The 12,919-nt window shown below is 41.5% G+C and overlaps 1 protein-coding gene and 1 long non-coding RNA gene across 8 annotated transcripts in view; one reads left to right on the top strand and one right to left on the bottom strand.

The window, feature by feature from the left end:
- Positions 1–4,622: 4,622 nt before the first annotated feature.
- On the bottom strand, positions 4,623–9,371 carry LOC125337036. Of its 2 annotated transcripts, none has more exons than XR_007207916.1 (3): positions 9,328–9,371; positions 7,398–7,493; positions 4,623–5,790 (listed from the first exon to the last, which is right to left on the bottom strand). It is a non-coding gene; the product is annotated as an uncharacterized LOC125337036 (long non-coding RNA). The 2 variants fall into 2 exon arrangements; XR_007207917.1 differs by lacking the exon at positions 9,328–9,371 and adding an exon at positions 8,059–8,550.
- Positions 8,718–12,919, top strand: part of GNB1 (G protein subunit beta 1) — a 34,910-nt gene continuing 30,708 nt past the window's right edge. For all 6 annotated transcript variants that reach the window (XM_048326289.1, XM_048326288.1, XM_048326287.1 and 3 more), the window contains exon 1: positions 8,718–9,024. The gene's annotated coding sequence lies outside the window, so the exon portion shown is untranslated. The remainder of the gene's footprint in view (positions 9,025–12,919) is intronic.

Below are 12,919 nucleotides of genomic sequence, written 5' to 3'. Positions count from 1 at the left end.
CGGCCGGGGCAGCGGTGAGGGGTTAAAAGCCACGAGTCACCTGCTACTTCATACAAGAAAACAGAAGAGCAAAAGAGTCATTGAGTTTCAGTCACATCCAGATGCTCAAAGTGAGAGATTAATAAATAATAAATAGGAGTAGCATCAATTACAAATGCCAAAGGGGGATGATGTCTCTGGATGCATTTCTGCTGACTGGTGCATATTAGAAAACCACAGAGTGCTTTTAGCTTTGACTCCAACATTAATTTTGGCAGCGGAAAGAGGTTTTATTAAAAGTACTGAAAATGTCATTCATCTTTATTCGTATTACATTTCTTACAAGGCTTTAAACCCCAATATGGAACTATGGGGAGATGAAAAAAATTGAAATTGACTCATCTGATCGTAAAAATAAATGAAACTCTAAACATGTTCTAAATAGTAAGAAGTGCATTTGGGTATTATATTTCTAATACTGTAAGGTGGTGCTGATATTATCTGTTTTTCAAGGTTTGTTTTTTCTCTAAGGTGTTCTTTTTGAATCCCTTACAAACTAAATTATTTGTAGGTATGCTATGATGGTAGCGCATAATCCATAGGGGAAAAAAATAAATAAAAGGTGGGAATGTGAAGAACTGAAACAATTCAATTACTATTTTTAAATTCAAAGCAAACAAAACTATTCTTTGAAGTACTACCCAGTAATCTAAGAGGTTCAAAGTTCTGCTGTAAGCCCATCCATTTATTCAGAACTGTCACCATGTTTTTTGTCTATTTTAGTTAAGCGCTGAATTGAATATTGATAATGCTGGATCTTTTCTAGGATGTTCCAAAGCTGAAGTTAGTGGGAAATTTGAGTTACTTACAGTCTAGGACCCCTAACCTGGAATTCAGATTTTTCTGCTGCAAATGCAAAATTTCCAAAATCCAAATTGAAAAGGAAAAAAAAAAAAAAAAATTCTGCTGCAAATCCCTACTGGCACCACTGTGGCAGAAATCCCAAAAGCCCAATGGCCTTTATGTTGTATTGGATTGGCACAACACACCCCAGAAACAGAACAGCACAACTCCACCTCAACACACGTTGGCAACACTGGGGCTCTGTTGCTGAGCTTTTGGAGGTGAGAAATGGGCATTTCATGTTGCTCACGGTGTAATATGAAAGCTGGTTTCCAGCTGTTACAGTTCTTGAGTAAAAATGTCTTTAATCAAGCATCAAATCTCAACACACAATAATCACCTACAAGTAGATTTTATTCTCAGGTCTGAAACTAGTTTGTTCAGTGAGTAAAAAGTTAAAGATTTTTAGAGGTCACTGGGATTTTATGGGTTTTCTTCCTAGTTTTGTGTTTGTTCATGACAATGTTATCATTGGGGAAAGGGGGTGGTTTATGTTACTTTGAGTATCTATTTTTTAATGTATTTCTTGACTCTTTAGAACTTCTTAGTCCAAACTTGTTTGTGTTTTAAGGTTTATAAAAATATTTCCCATCAAAATTATTTCTTCAATAAATATTTTGGCTTGACTAAGCAAAAATAGACATGTACAGGGGCTTATTTTTTTCCACTATATGTAATTGTATAAAAACTAAATTTCACATGCTGTTTATTTACTAAAACATTCATTCAGCCTCTGAAAATCAGACTGTGTTGGCTGTTTGTACTTTGTCAGTTCCCTTGAGCAGTGGCTTAAGAGATGTTACACTTTATATATGTTTTGTTTTGCTGCTTGGAAACATGAATTTTATAAGCATGTTTTTTGTAACAGGTCCTCACATGGAAGGGTTTCACAGAATCAGGATCTTTGCTGACAAGTGGTTTGAGATTTGGGATATTTACTGTAACAGATCCCAGAGGTCACAAGAAAGTTCTCTTTTTTGTAAATTTAGAACCCAGCCCAGCCCCTTGCTCGAAGAACATGAACTTTCAGAGATAGAAGTGTAGAGCTCGGCTGCAAGTTCTTTCATTCTGAGCAGAAATTGAACTGTATTTTGCTTGGTCCCAGGACATTTTCCCAAATAAGTACTTATTTTTGGAGTACAAGATGTAACCATCACTGAACCTATTCATTTTATTACCTACAGCAATTAAATTAATGACTACTGACCTTTTCAAGCACACCTTATCCCTCTTTAAGGCAATTAGGCTTTGTTTGACTTCCCACAGATTCTCCAAGGACAGTGGTACAAGTCCCCTGACCATGAATATTTTTGGTTTATGACTGCAATTTTTGTTTTCTGGATTGTGGATTCTTGCAGCAGCACTGAAGTTCTCCTTCAGCTGCAGGTCAGGCTCTTTGAGAGAACAGAAATGTCTGGTAGCAGCTTCCCTAGGACACACACCTGTGCCCACTTTCCCAAACTGCTATGTCAAGGATGGAAGAACGGGATGGAAGCTCTATGGGAATCTGACACACAGCAAGGTAAGCAAATTCTTTCTCAAACTTCACCACAGGTCTGGTGTGTCTGACATCATGGAAAGTTTAGTAGCTAGGCTGAATTCTCAATGTGGATTCTAAACTCCCAGCATCTCCTGGGTCCCAGTTGTTTTTCTGTTAGTTGCTCAGGGAACCCCTTGAGGAAAGTCCCTTTAAATGGGGAAATATGAGGCTTTAAGCTTTTCCTCAAACTGCTTGATTAGCATTCATGCAACCCAAATGTTACTTACTTAAAGGAAGACCTACATGTGTGCAATTGGTTGTGTGTTTATAGATGTGTACATACACGCTGCAGAATCTGATTTCTAAGATGATTATAACAATTCCCTTTGTTGCTATTATATTATTTTCCAGGAACACCAAAGGACTTTTAAAAGCCAAGCTACAGCTTGCAAGTTTAAAGGTACAGCAAAAAATGTAAACTTGCAACAGATAACTGAGTACAAAGGAAAACCAGAATAATCCCCAGCACATGGAAAAGAGCTCTGATACAATTCTGATTGTAGGGAAAAAGCACTCAAAGCTATTCTTCTGGTTTTCTCAAGATGGATTTATACAAATAGAATAAAAAAAAAAATGGGAGAATTGGTGTTTGTTAAGTGCATAAGCATGCTCACACCAACCTTGAGACACCTGTTTCAAGGTTGGAAGATGAAAAAACAGAAGAGTTCAGAACAGAGCTTACTCCCAGCAGAGGAGTTCTGTATTTTGTTGAACAAGTACCCACATAGATTACAAAACTCTGTATCACACTGTAGGATTGTATCACAGTATAAAATCATGTGTTGACTGTGAGGAACAGTAGATCCAGGTTCAAGCAACCCCAATATTTCATCTCCCTTCTTTCTATAAACTGCTGGGTGTTGGTGGCTAAATAATTTTACATCATTCTGCTGCAGCTTCCTATGTTTTTTTCTTTTTTTTGCTTTGGAAAATGCTTCAAGTTCTGCTAAACATAGGAACTAGGAATAAATTTGTATTATCATTGAAGTCAGAGATACCTGTGACATTGATTTTTTAAAATGGGTCACAAGGCAATAGGAGCAAGGTTTTTCCCTGGAAATAAAAGCACCTCCAGCCAGAATTGGTGAGAAAACAAGACTAGAATTTGTGAGAAAACAAGACTGGAATTCGTGAGAAAACAGGACTAGAGATAATGCGTTTTAGGACATGTAGCCCAGTGTGTCCTGTTCCAGTGTAGCTTATTGTGCCTCTGTTGAGGACGAGCTCTTCAAAGACAGTCATATACAGACATGATTATATATAACATATATATAACATTCCCAGGAACACACCCAGGACAGCTGTGGGCCCTCACAACCGTGCTGCTTCACTTACACAGCAATGGATTTTTCCAAAGGATTTTGAAGTGACTTGCAAAGTCTCCCAATGGTTCTGAATTAACTGTCCTTGAACCCATTTCACAGATAACCCATCCTGATCCTCACCATAAGAAAGGAGTTCGGGATCATCTTCCACCACTGTATCAGTTTAAAACTCAGGTGTATGGACTTCCCTAATTGACATGAATTCAACTCTCAGAACCAGTTCCCCTTACCTTAGAACCTTGTCAATTATATTCTCTGCAGACTAACACAGTTTTGCTAATTTTATGTAATGTTCTCAGAAGTCGTTTAAAATAACTCTTTTGTTCCATAATAATAGGGAAACTGAAAGAAACTGTGAGAATGCAGAATGTAACTAAGGAGACTGAGCTACTCCTACTTTTTGCTCTGCCTAATCCCACTGAGGATTTATATTCAGTTTTCTTTTACTTATTTATTTTCTCTAATGAATGATCTTGATATTCTGCTACCTGGGTCCTTCCTCAGAAGGTAGCAGTGATGATTGTCATCCAATTGTCAAAGAAGTGACAAATAACAGCAGCTTGGAACAGCTCTGAATAAGGTTTAAAAAAATAAAACAATAGTAAAAAAAAGAGTTCTGAATAGACTCAGGATTGAAGCATAGCTGAAGTTTAGACATTGTATAAGCTTCCTTTAATTTTGGTGCAATGTCAGGAGAAATGAGAGTTCTGCTTTGCTTTAGGGACCAATTGGAGAACTTCAAACTAATCCAAAATCACGTGAGTGTCTCCTTGGCTCTCTCCAGGGTTCACAGAAGGCACTCTTATAGCCATCAAAGGACACAAAGGCAGACAAAATGTTATGGAATGGGAAATGGTGCCGGTGTGATTCTGGAATATGAGGTGGAGTTTTGAGTCAGTCTATTTAAAACACTTATCTGAGGTTACAAAGAAAGGAGGCAAACCATAATTATTTATTATTTCAGCAGTATTCTTATACCATCCGAGGAGCTATGGAATCTTGAGAAGTGCTGATTTTTCACCCTTTTTCAGAAAGCATAAATTATACCTGTATGGTGACAGTTATTCTTACAGAGACCAGGAGCATCTTGATTTACCTTAAAAACTGTGCAGTATTTTCACTCAGATACCAATATGTAAATTTTGATTATAACAATGTTAGCGGTATGCAAAAATTAATTACTTTATGAAGTGAAACTGCCCGAAGTTTCATCTAAACTCAGGATGTTCCCTACGAAGGGGTTAATGTCAGCTGATTGAGAAAAAGGTGCAAGAAGTTTTGCAATGGAGAACTATGGAGCAACCTTTTTACAGAGAGGTTTTCTGTGGCTCTAACCCAAGAGGAAAACTGTAACTTCAAGGTGGACTAACAAAAAACCATAAAAATTGGTTTTATTAATTATCTATACCAGTTCTTCAGGTATTTACGGTATTTTCAGCCAGTTAGTTTAGTTACAAACAATATTTTTGCAGTGTGTAGAAACAGATAAACTTATATCTGATAAATCCACTTACTTCTGGTGATTTGCACACTCGTCCACTGAACACTAAAAACTAGGGCAGTTTATGGATCTGTGTGCCCATACAAAAAAAATTAAGATTAAAAATGAAAAAGAAATTTTAAAAATAAAGGTAATGCCTGTGCAGTAGCTTCCAGCACGGGACAGCAGAATAAACCACCCTGTTGCACACAGCAAGGTGGGATTCTTCTGACAGGTTTTAAAATGCAGCAAAACTGATTTGTCCAGTGAGATTTACAAACCAAACCCACCCCACCTGGAACAACCTCCCCTCTGTAAACAACCATTTCCAATCCTCAGGATCCCTCCCCATAATAGCAGTGGAACTGTACATCAATCAAATTTCTCACTGGAGAATAAGATATAATTAAATCACAGGATCAGAAACAGGAACTATTGCAACAGTTGTATTTTTAGGTGTGCTGAAAGCATTAGCTGTGTGTAAATGTGCTATAAACACTCCTGACTGATCCAGATTCCTTACCCAAATTCCATGGATTTGAAGACGTGGCAGAGCACAAGACCTGGGGAGAGAAATTCCCTTTAGCTCTCATGAAACAGTGAATGCATAAAAATTAGAATGCAAGAAAAAAATTAGAGATTCCTAGGAGAGGATAAGATCTGAATGTGTATTTTATTAAAAAAAAAAAAAAAACAACCAAACAAAGCATGTTTAGTTATTAGAATTGGTAAAAGAATGTAAGAGAAATATAAGGAAGAAAAGCAGTATCTGTATGATAAGAACGTGCAATGGGAAAAAGGCATGCATTAGTTCATAATGATAACACTTGTAATTATGTAATTTATGATATAATTAATTCACACTACAATTGTTCTAGTCCAATAACAAAATCTCAATGCAGCTATTTTCTCAAAGAAGCAAAATGTGATTTACTATTTGCTATCAATCTCAGAACGTTATTTTTGTTCATTACACAGATTTTTTGCTGTATGATCCAGTGCTAGCTGAAAATTTTCCACAAAATCTTGTAAAATTGAGAAATTTTTATTTGTAAAACAAGGATTTTTCTTCTTCTTCTTCTTTTTTTTTTTTTAAATTCTTTATGGAGAGTACCTTTTTTTTGCTTGATGTGGCAAATGGTCATTCTTTTCCACACAAATGGTGTATTCCCAAAAGGATATTTTAATCTCTGCTAAGACTAAAAGCAATCTCTAACTAAAAAATATTTAAATAATTTTTAAAAATCATGCAATTTGCCTACTATAAATCTCCCTGAGATTTAATGACTAAAATATTGTGTGTAACTGCTTTTGAAATCTGTAGGCAACCTTGCAAATATCTAGTAAAAGTTGTGGTGTTCCTTAAGCACTTAGATTTAATCAGTATTTTCCAGATGGGGATGCTGGATGAATCTCTAGCCTCAAGAACATTGACATCCCCACATGCATACAATGTGGTTCCAGAGATTTTAATAGGATAATTCCTGTCCACATTTCAGGGGTGGAACAGAAATTTCCCCATGGTTATTGGAAAGAATATTAGCAATTTGGGACAGCAATTCAAGAATAATTTATTCTAATTTCAGTAAATTTCTTATTTCGTTATTTGTAAATCTCAGGGTGATGAATTGAAGCTTTAGTGCATCATAAAGGTTATTTTAAAACAAACATTTGATTATTATAAAGCAAAGGCTTAACCACACGAGGATCTAATAGCTTTTCATAACAGACAACCTGAATAATAGCCAACCCACTTTCCTACAGTTTAATTGGCAAACCTGCTCTTTCTCTTTCTAATTAAAGGTAACCACACCTCCCTTCAGAAAGCATGACAGAAGGAACACTTTGGTTTAAATTCCAGAGAAGCAAGAATCTACCAGGGGAAGAGTTTGCAGAAAAAATATTGGCCTCTTTAACCTTTTTTTTTGGTTGTTTTTTGTTGCGCTTTGTGGGGGGGTTTTGTTTATTTTATTACAGTGTATTCGAGCTGGATAGGTTTGAATTGAAAATTGGCTATAATGCTGTGGGTTGTTTCACTTTTTCCTATAAACCTATTTTGGTTACCAAGTAATCTCACCTTTCAACAAGGTATAAACATATACTGGGAAAAACCCACAGATTTAGACCAGTGACAGGAGGAAAAGTGATGCAATACTGTATCTCTACTTACTTTTCAATATTAATTAGGGTTTCAGTATGCGAGTTCTGGTGTGAAATGATTCCATTTTGGTAACATCTCTCCTGCCTGGTTTGCCTGAGGTCCCGCCTGCAAGACAGAAATCGCAATTTTTATGCTTCTTTTTTGGTTTTTTTTCCCTACTTTCTCTTTTCATGCAAACCCTTCCAGAGCAGTGATGAATGCTGTGAGGAGAATATGAAAAGAACGCTCTGGAAACTTTGGCTGTGTAAGTACCTTTATAAGCAAAGCTGGGAAAATAGAAGTTCTAAGCTACAGAACTGCTACTTGTCAAGTTCCTGAGGGAAAGATCACAGAATCACAGATTTTTTTAGGGTTGGAAGGGCCCTCTGGAGATCACCCTGGCCAAGGCAGGGTCACCGGGAGCAGATGAAGCAGGAACGTGTCGAGGTGGGTTTGGAATGTCTCCAGAAAGGGAGACTCCACGCCCTCCCAGAGCAGCTGCTCCCTGCCACCCTCATGGAAAAAAGCTCTTCCTCATGTTGAGGCGGAACTTCTGGTTTAGTTTACAGTCATTTCTCCTCGTCCTGTCGCTGGGCACCGCTGACGAGTCTGCCACCATCCTCTGTCACCCCTGGGAGATATTTTTATTCATTAATGAGATCCCTCCTCAGCCTTCCCTTCCCAGACTAACCAGGCCCAGCTCCCGCAGTCTCTCCTCACACGATGATATGAAGGTATTTATTGCTTGCCAGCCTCTTGTGAGCAGCATTTTAAGGCCTGTGGCCTCTCTCCCGCCCTTTCACACTCCGCAGCCCGGAGCGCTCCCATTTGACATGGTGAGGGGGCTCTGCCTCTCCCAGCCCTGAGCTTAAACACCATTTGTGGGTTCAGTTTCGTGTCTTTCTGCTCCCATCCGGCTCTTTCAGACTTGTTTTTGGCCTGCAGGGCCGGCGAGGCGACCGCGACCCCCCCGTACACCGCCCGCCCTCGCCCTTTGTTCGCTGAGGGGAGGGAGCGCGCGGGACCGCGGGCGGGAGGAGGGAAGCGCGCGGCCGCCGCCAGCGTAAGGGGCCGAAGGGCGTTGCCCGCGCGCGAGAGCGCGCACCGCGAGGCTCCCGGGAGCGCGCACCGCCCGCCCTCCCTCCCGGCCGCGCTGGGCGGGTGCCCGGTGGAGGCGGCGGAGCCTCCGGTGAGGCTCGCGGCGGCCGGGGCTGTGCGGGGCCAGGGCGGGGCGGTGGAGCCTCCGGTGAGGGTCGGCGGGGAGCGGCGGGACCGCGCGGGTCGGCGGGCCGGGGCGGGGCGGGAGCCGAGCCGGGGTTTCCCGGGCGGGCAGCACGGGCGGGGCGGAGGGAGGAGGTGAAGGAGGGAGGTTCGCCGCGCCCAGGCTGCCGCTGCCCGATGGCTGCGGGGAGCTGAGCGGGCTGAGGAGGAGTCGAGACCCAGCGACACCCCCTCCCCCGCGGATCCCTCCTTCCCGCTCGGCTCTGCCGCCTTCCCCGGGACCCGCCGGGCGCAGCGCGGGCGGCTCCCCCGCTCCTCCTCCGCCGCCTCCTCCTCCTCCTCCGCCCCCCTTCCCTCCCCAGGCCGGCGGGACGCGGGCAGGACCGCGGGCGGCGGACGGACCGGCCCGGTTCATGAGCAGCGGCCGGGAGGGCAGGTAACCGTGTGAGGGGTGCGGGGAGGGCAGGGGTCCTTCAGAACGCGTTTCCCGCCCGCCGAACCCCGGCCGGCCCCACCCCGGGGCCATCTTCCCTCGGCTCCCCCTCAGCCCCGCTCCTTCCCCTCCCCCGCGCTTCCTCCTCCTGCCGCACTTCTCCTTTCCCTCTCCTTTCCTCCCCTGTCCTCCCCTTCCGCCGCCGCACCGGGGGCCCCCCGGGCCGCCGCCTCCTCATCGCCCCCGTTCTCGGCGACCCTCGGTATGGCGGGGTTGGAAATAGCCCCCCTCCCCCGCGCTTCCCACCTCCTCGGGGCTCCAGCTTCCCCTAAAAAAGAAGTGTGTTTGTAGCTGGAGGAGGAGGGGAAAAAGGTGGGGGTGGGACTGATTCCCTCTCGAAGGCTTCCAGGCGAAAAGGGAGGAGACCTCGGATCTTGCGGGGTTCCATTTTTAATTGTAATTACGCTGTAGTGGTCTCTGCTAGACGGTTTTGGGGTCTTGTCTTAAGCCACAAAAGGCGAGTTTCCCGAGCGATCCAGCCGGCAGAGGGAATATTTGGAGAGAGATTCAAGGGGAAAAAGAAGCAATGGTGTGTCTGCTGTAATGGTGGAAAACTGATTAAGAGGAGCCGGGGGTGAGACAAACAGGGTAAGGCTGCTTCCAGCACCCCCAGCCAGCCAAGGGCTCGCAGATGGGGCTCATGCTGGGTGTGCTGGGCGAGGGAGGGGTAGGGAAGGTTTTGTTCTCGTTAAAACCGGAACCGAGGATGGATTCAAACCGCATATTAGTTCCCCCATGTATTATGGTGCTGCATATTTTTGTGTGCCCGTAGCAGCGATAACGAAGATCATGGAGGGTGTTTGCTACAATAGAAAGATGGAGTTTTCTCCTTGGAAATGCTGTTTAAAATATTACTTCAATTCCTAGCTTTTTATCGAAAGGCTTTCAGCTTTTTTTTTTTCTTTTTTTTTTTAAAATCCATGCAAGGGATATTGGACGTGTAGGATTTTTAACAGCTTTGTAGGGAATGAAGATGTGTAAAGCCGTGCATGTAAATATGAAAGAGATGAGGCGTTTTGTTAAGAAAAAAATCTTGTCCAGAAGAAAATCAGAATGATATAGAGGTTATCGCAAGATGTCAATTTATCATTCCTGAAGATGAACTGAAATTTTAACGAATGTGATATTTCATTATTCTCTAACAAAGTCATGGCTGGGACTCGTTTTAAACCAGGCATCCTTTCTAGGATGTGCCGACTGCCACGTTATTATGTATTGTCTCCACGGGAGGAAATAGGAGGAAAGGACTGTAAATGTAGGGCTTAAGTGATTATTGAAACAGCTTTTGAGAATAGTTGGCTCAACTTGGAGAGGTGATTTAAGACTGAAAAATTAAACATTTTGCTGCTGTAGGATGTCTGCACCTAATCGTGAGAGATTTATCCCATATTTAAGCTGATCTGGACACAAGGATGTGAATCGAGACAAAATGCTGTCGATGTCTCTGTGAAATACGTGTGAGGAAACGAAGATGATATGTTAATACCTAAATCCGTCCTAAATGTGGTAGATCAGAGTTTATTTCTCTCCCTTGTGTGCTTGAGGAGAGGAGAAGGAGAAGGGGTGATAATAGTGTAGTTGTTTTGGTGGCTGCAGATTAGCCAGGGTGTGTGTTTGATTTTCTTTTTGCTGTGAATGAATGGATCTCTCTGTGCCTGGGCCCAGTAGCTGCAACAAGATGGCGTTTGCAGCAAGGCAGCTCTCATTTTTCAACTCCTCCTCACCCCAGCTTTGCCAAACTAGATCTTATTTCGTAATTGTGTTTTAGATTTACTTTCTCGTTCTCTTTGCTTTCTTCTGTTCTGGGGTGGGGGTAGGAGGAACATTTGGAAGATTGCTGCGAGAAATCTGTGGGGTTTTTTTCTTAATTTTTGTGAGCTCCTCCAGATAGGAACTAGGTGGGAGGAGTAAATAGTTTTATTGAAATGTTCACATAGGCTCTTAACTGAATAAAGGAGTGACACAATTTTCGTTTTTACCTTGCAGTGCCTGCTTAACACCACCAAAATGTTCCTGGCTTTTATTAAGCCTGTTGCTAAAAAACAGTTTTTAATTGTAGAGCACAGGTATACAAAGACTGCTGGGCCGTGGGTCTGTGCTGGCCAGGTAATCATCAGATCAGAGCCTGTGCAGACAGGTGTCTTTCTGTGGCACAAAAGAGTCTCCTGTCTGCTTCAGAACACTCACAATTTTTAAGACTGCTGCTGACCCAGAATTACTGCCATCCTCTAGATAACTGTTCTTTTAATGGGTGGGAATAAGAAAGGCTTGGGGGATGTTAAAGCAGCTCCGTGTCTGAGAAGTAGTCTGTTTCAAAATGACATTACAAATTTTTAAAGCCTTTTATGTGTGTTTTTAGTACCTTTTAAGAAAAATGGACTTTTGATTTGTAACTTTTGTGATATTTCACTATAATGCCAAGCTCCTTTACTTTGGTAGCCTGAATAAAATAGCTTGGTTAATATTTGATATACTGGACTTAGGCTTAAAACAATACACTTCCCAGCAAGAAAAATAAGAAATGCTTGTTATGTCTTCTGTATTCAAATGACCTCCAAACCTTTGATAATATCAAACATTTTAGTAATGTTTATCTATGACTTAATATATAATCAGTTGTTTGTTAGTTTATTGTAGTAACCCAGCTGTAGCTCATGCAAAAGGAAGCTGGGAAGCAGCAGAGCTGATTTTCAGTTGAGGCTTCTGGTGCTGGTGGTTTTTTTAATTAAAAAAAAGCTGAAATTAGCTGAGTGCATTTTACTCCTTTGGTGTTTCAAGAACATTTTTTTAAAATTAAGAATACTGTCCAATAAGCTGTTAGTTCCATTTGATGTTAATGTCCTGTTAAACCTGAAATTACTTGTGCAATTTTTTTGTTACTACTACTTTGGCTTTTTAGTATGGGATCAGAAAGGAGCAGAGTGAAGTGAGATTCTGTTTTGGGTAAGATAAATTACATTTATCCTTGTTGAGTCCTTGCAGCTGCTAAGTCAGTATGTAGCAGGCATCCTAGCATGAAATCTTTGACAACATGGTAAATTAAAATTCCACAGGAAATCTTAGCAGAACAGTTTTTTAAATCACCTCCATCCCTCATGGAAATTTGGAGATGCTGTATTTGGACTTAATGAGAATTCTTGTGTAAGTAATCAATGAAGTTCTGTATAATCAGGGAGTGTATAGAATTTTGTGTAGCATTATTCTTTATATCATCCCAGAAGAAAACACTCCACAGCTATTATAAATTTTAAAACTTGAACCATGAAACGAGTTTACTTAGAATAAGAAAATCCTTCAACTAATGCAATTTCAAGGCCCTTTAATTATCGTAGAAGTATATATTGTGTTTGTAGGATGCCTTTTCCTGAAGTTAAGCAAGATGTTGGCTGCACTGTGTAACTTCCTGGTGCTTTGGAGGCTTCGATTTGGTCATGTGGAAAACAACTAAACTGTTTCTTCTTAAATAGTAACTTAGTTATGATTTCTCAATCCCTGTGAAACCAGATGCCAATTCATCTGAAACTTTTGTTGTTTTTGTAGATTCCTACCAGGCCTGGAGCTGTGGTTAGGGATGTTAAGCAAGTGTTAGGTTCAGCTGGTTTTATAGTTACTGCAATAAAAAATTGGAGTTGTTTGCATTCTGTGAAACCAGTGGTAGATTTGTCTCCCCTACATAGGGCTCAGCTCATGTTCTAGGCACTGAATTGGATTAAATTCTTACCGTCCATGGATTTTGCCTCTCAGCATTAGTGGATTGGTAATTGATATTCTCAATTTTAATATCCAGTTTTAGCCATATGGCACACTGTATTATCTCAGGAATGGCATTTAGTGCTGC

The sequence above is a fragment of the Corvus hawaiiensis genome, chromosome 22 (assembly GCF_020740725.1).
Source record: "Corvus hawaiiensis isolate bCorHaw1 chromosome 22, bCorHaw1.pri.cur, whole genome shotgun sequence".
In the NCBI taxonomy this organism is placed as follows: domain Eukaryota; kingdom Metazoa; phylum Chordata; class Aves; order Passeriformes; family Corvidae; genus Corvus; species Corvus hawaiiensis.
This window is presented reverse-complemented; position numbering and strand designations above follow the sequence as displayed.